Source organism: Leptonychotes weddellii, unplaced genomic scaffold, assembly GCF_054177405.1.
Source record: "Leptonychotes weddellii isolate Sample4059 unplaced genomic scaffold, ASM5417740v2 HiC_scaffold_947, whole genome shotgun sequence".
NCBI classification, from domain to species: Eukaryota; Metazoa; Chordata; class Mammalia; order Carnivora; family Phocidae; genus Leptonychotes; species Leptonychotes weddellii.
In genome coordinates, this window is record NW_028066604.1 from 98 (window position 1) to 5,444 (window position 5,347).

Sequence of the window (5,347 nt, forward strand, 5' to 3'; positions counted from 1 at the left end):
ATTCCACAAGACAGACTTGCTACATAAATTAAGTTTGATAAAGTAATGAGCAGCTTGGGGGAAGAATAACACATTTGTCAGCCTCCTCGATTCCCCAGGATGGCGATGACGTCCAGAATTGGTGCTGAGCAGAAGATGAGGACAAGGTGGGGAGGAAGGAAGGGGCGCTACTCTCCTGAAACCCTCACGAGAGAGAAGAGATATCTGGCTTGACAAGACTTCCCCGATGGATTCTTAACGCTATTCCAGGGGACCTCCTTCAAGGCTATAGTTTCTGAGGTTATACTAGAAATTCCCTATCACTCATTTTTGGGTTGTTTGAGAGTCAAGAAGTTTAAACAGAGAGGCTAGATCGAAACCCTGTCACACGACAGTGTGCTTGTGCCCAGCTAGTTTTTGAGGACTTGAGTGGTGGTGTGGGAAGAGCACACCCCATGGGGCAGGAAGTGTGGTATGAGGATTTGGTTCACCATGCACTAGACCTGGTTAACTTGGACTAACTACTACTAGGCCTTCCTGAGACTCAGCTTTCCTGTCTGTGGAGTGAGAGTACTTCCCATACCCACCTCACAGAATTATTGTGAGACATGATGAGAAAGTGCAAGAGAGAGCCACTTGTACAAGGTAAAGCAACGCGCAAATGCTCATTAGAATTTATTTTAAAATTTGCCGTGGAGCAGAACAAAGATTTGATACAGACATAATGTCTCCAGAAAAAATGAGGGAATTTAATTTAGACAATAATAGTGCTTCTTTTATAATTTTTATATCACAGTCTCCTCTCCTTAACGACAAATTGATGAATTTCTTCGTGTACTATATTCATTCTCTTTGATGATCTTTAACTCACATTCTTCTAGGTACTTCCCCCACCCTTGGGGAAATGGTAACCTAACTTCTGTAACTCACTGTCTAGACGTCTGAATGACTTCCTTTGATCCTTGGTTTTTTTAATACTATCAGTACATTGTAATTGATACACAGGATCTCAAGACACAGTCTATTAATCATGATAATAAGTGATACCAGTGCTCATTTTGTCCAGGCCCAGCCCACCAGAGCTGATGATACTGCTTCTACCTACATCGCAGAACTTAGTTACATTTATTGTATATTTAAGTGGTCATATTTATGCATCCTTGGCCAAGCTCCGAACCTGTCAAGACTCAATAATGTATCTTATTCTTTTTTTTTTTCCAGCTGGAATATTTTTTATTTTTTGGAAAAATGTGAGACCTTTTAAGGGACTGTATTTCTTTTTTTGCTCGGACTGCTAGGAAGCCCACAGACAAAATGAAAGCCCAACTTTGCTAATTCTGAATGATGAAACAGTATGTATTTCTGTGCATACACTTTCCCAGACCTCTTACTATTCTACCTTCATCTCTTGCAGACTTCTTTATTTTCATTTTGTTTCATGGTTATATATTCTTGTCAATATGTTACGGATTCTTTCTTGTCAATATGTTACAGATTCTTACAGAGAAAGAATCTCTGCTTGGGAGATTGTTCTTTGGGTTCCTTCTTATTTTTTTTGACCCTTTTGCCCCAAATGGTCTAAACCTAGGACAAGTTCACTCTCTGAATCAGAGTCCAGGCCCAAATGTACTGTTGGAGAATCTATCTCATCTTTTCCCTTCAGTTTATCCTTTGTGGGAGGAGGCAAGCCTTTTACTTTTTCTGAAGAGTCCTTCTCAGGCTGGGGACTTGCCTTTTCTTGGAGCCTGGATCTGCTTTCTTGCTGGTTGGCCATGCGCTTTTCAGTTCCTCCTTAGTCTCCACTGGGTTTGCCAGTTTGAGCTTTTTTTTTTTTTTTTGGACAGATGGCTCTTCATCCATCCAACTACCTTCTTTGTCTTCTGCATCTTCTGGCTCATTCTTAGACTTCTGCTCATTGTCACTGATATACTCACTATCACTACTGTCTGACTTTTCGGAATCTTCTGAATTGCTGTGCTCTGCAGCCGTGTAAACATCATCTGAGATTTCATTTATGCCTAGTTGTGCTTTGCAACTCTCTGTCATTTTGTCAAGATTTAGCTGGAACCTGGTGCGAATCTGCCAGTTGGGCAAGATGAGAACAGGTGCCACCTGTTGCTGGACCAACTTGCTCAGCTCCCTTGGGTCCATCTCGGCCTTGCTTCAACGTTCCAGGCTAAGATTCAGGATGCTTCCAGTGGTGGACATTTTGTCTGTTTTCGTCATGATTGGCATGGACGCTTGAGGAGAGAAAGCTTTCGGACCCGCTGGATAAAGTGCCTGCTTCTCCCATGTTTGCTGAGGCTGGTGAAACTGTGCTCTTGTCCAGGAAGTCCATGGACTCCTCGCTGGCACTGAAGTGGCTCCACGGGGACTTCTTCTGGGCATCCTGCTGCACGTCAGAGCCTGTGTGCACGGAAGAGTTTGTACTCTTGGGAGAGCGTGGCGTATGTGACAAGGAGTTCCTGCGGCCCCTGCCCCTGCTCAGCATGGGCTTGCCCATCAGGATCTTGGGGGACGCAGTATGTCAAAGCTGAGCTTGACCTTTTCCTGCTTGTCTACCTGGGTGGTGCCAGCGCCAGGGTTGCTGGGGTCGAGCAGCATTTGGTACTGGATACTGGGCGTGTAAGATGTCCCTATGGGAGAGTAAGACCCCTAAACTTCCTGTGGATGCTCTTCACTTACACTGGCCCATCTTTTGCATTGCACTGTTGAAGAAGCTTTTTGTCTTTTTCACAGAAAAAGGAATTTCTTTAGACATGAGGTGGCAATTATTTATTGGAACCCAGGCCCTGTCATGTTGTCCAAATAAATGGGCATCAGGTTACCCATCTTTATCCCTCAGAGCTTTTCTGGGCCAGAATGGAAACCCCTTCAGTTTTGCCTGGATCAAAGGATGTGGATTGCTACAAGGTTCATAAAACCAGTTATCTCGTTTTTGGCAAGCAGCTAGATACTTACTGGACAAAATTGATTTCATTCATCTCATACTCACAGATTTTGATGGGTACTTTTGCTGTGTCAGTTTGTGATTTCCTCCATTATAAATGATGCAGTTGTGCAAAATCCACTTTGCATCAGCCAGGAAAGCTTCTGTGCATCCATACGTTTTCTTTTTAGCCTTCTTTTCCAATGTACGAAGGTCCATAGAATGGAAGATGTGTTTCATGTAGTCAGGATGCTGTTCCAATGGAACAGGCTTCTGGATGGCATCTGTCCCTGGTTGTTTCATTTTCTGAATGGCAAATTTGAGCAGGTAGGATAATTGTTTGATGGTGAGCATTGTCATGGCTTTACTCTGAGCCTCAACGCATTCTGCTACCATAATCTTCTCACATTCAGGACAAAATCCGCCCCCCTCTGGTTCCGTTGTCAGTCTCAGACACTTAACATGATAAACCCAGTGATAAAACTCACAGCAAAGGACTTGGCCTTTCTGGTGACGAACCCAGCAGTAGAAATCATTCCGTCCATCCTGAGGTACAACGTTCCTGCCCCTCCTCGTATTGATAGGATTCACTAAGAAGGTCCAGCATCCCGTCTGACATCCTGATGGCTCTCTGCAGCCTTCCCTCTGAACTCTGGGCTCCTTCACTTCTTCTGCTGAGATGACCTCCAAGCTCTTATACCTTATTGATGTATCTAGTCCCAAGACCATTTCTCCAGGAAAGTTTTAGGTACATCCTTTGTTCAGAAGGCTGAGTTAGCATAAGGAGGGATATAAAAAGAGTAAGACACGACAGATAAACCAGCAGGCAGGAGCCATGTCAGCAAGGCAGCTAGTTATGCTGCCAGGCTGTCCTTCCTCATCAAGATTATCTACTTAACTGGGGCGCCTGGGTGGCTCAGTGGGTTAAGCATCCAACTCTTGGTTTCAGCTCAGGTCATGATCTCAAGCCCCACATCCGACTCTGCACTCAGCGAGGAGTCTGTTGAAGTTTCTCTCTCCCTCTGCCCCTCCCTGCATGCGTTCACTCTCTCTCTCCTAATAAAATAAATTAAAAAAAGAGAGAGATTTATTTATTTATTTTTAAAGATTTTATTTATTTATTTGAGAGAGAGAGAGAGAATGAGAGACAGAGAGCATGAAAGGGAGGAGGGTCAGAGGGAGAAGAAGCCTCCCTGCAGGGAGCCCGATGTGGGACTCAATCCCGGGACTCCAGGATCATGACCTGAGCCGAAGGCAGTTGCTCATCCAACTGAGCCTCCCAGGTGCCCCAAAAAGATTTATTTATTTTAGAGAGAGAAAGTGTGAGTGGAGGGGGGCAGAGGGAAAGAGAAAGAATCCCAAGCAGACTTCCCACTGAGCACAGAGCCAGACGTAGGGCTCAATCACACCACCCTGAGATAGCGAGAAGAGACAAAAATCAAGCGTTGGATGCTTAACCCACTGAGCTACCCAGACACCCTGAAAATACTGTTTCAAATGCTTTCTGATAACTCACTCTCTTTGATTTCCACACACGTGTCAGAGTGTGTGTGGCAGGGGTGGGGGGTGGTATATATGTGTACCTTGGACATGGAGGCCCGGCCCATTTGCTCTTGAAGTCATGACTGACAAAGAATAAATTAATGTCACAGGTTTGACATATCCAAGGGGAAGCACAACACAGCAATGCAGACCTTCCGTTAGGTAACATCATATAATTTAATGAGAGACAAAAGGTCAGCATATCATATCCCAACACAGTCAGAAGGCAAAACTGAAAGGAAAAAAAGGAACGGTTCTTTGGGAAAAAACAGAATAAAGTAAACCGTGGGGCCTCAGAAAACTGCTGGTTAAATTCATTTTTTATTTCATCTCTAAAGTAATGAATGACAATTCATTTAGGCCTTTCTTCCCCAAGTACCCATATTCTGAAAGTGTGAAGAATCCATTTCACAGAACACACTCTAATTGTCTAGGACGGAGAGTCTTAAATGACCTCCATATTTCAGATGAACTATCTTTGCTTCATTGAAGAGTGGCATTATGGGTGATCTATACCCTCGGATAGTTAAGAAACAAAAATACACACTTATGGTACAAATTGCCTTAGTCTAAAGCCTGATAGAATTTGAGATCTGAGCCAGAGAATTTTCTCACATTTCTGCCGCAAAAGGGCAGCAAAATCACATGAAAATCTTTCTTGGGCCCAGATCACACAGTACATTAAAAGATTTTGCTACTGTGCAATTTTCCCAAAGGCACTAGTCCCTCTCAAAATATTTATTCAAAGTGCTTTGAACTTGCTCTAACAGGTGAATACAGGACTGCAGATATTGTGGAAAGCTATCTACAACCCCTTCTCCCTTGCCTTCCTTTACTAAAGAGACTGGAAAGCTACATAGTCACTGGTTTGCCTCTCTTTCAGCCAGGGTGGCCAGA

The 5,347-nt window shown here is 43.8% G+C and overlaps 1 pseudogene; it reads right to left on the bottom strand.

The window, feature by feature from the left end:
* Nucleotides 1-1,467: 1,467 nt before the first annotated feature.
* On the bottom strand, nt 1,468-3,637 carry LOC102731861 (MYND-type zinc finger-containing chromatin reader ZMYND8 pseudogene; annotated as a pseudogene).
* Nucleotides 3,638-5,347: the final 1,710 nt, after the last annotated feature.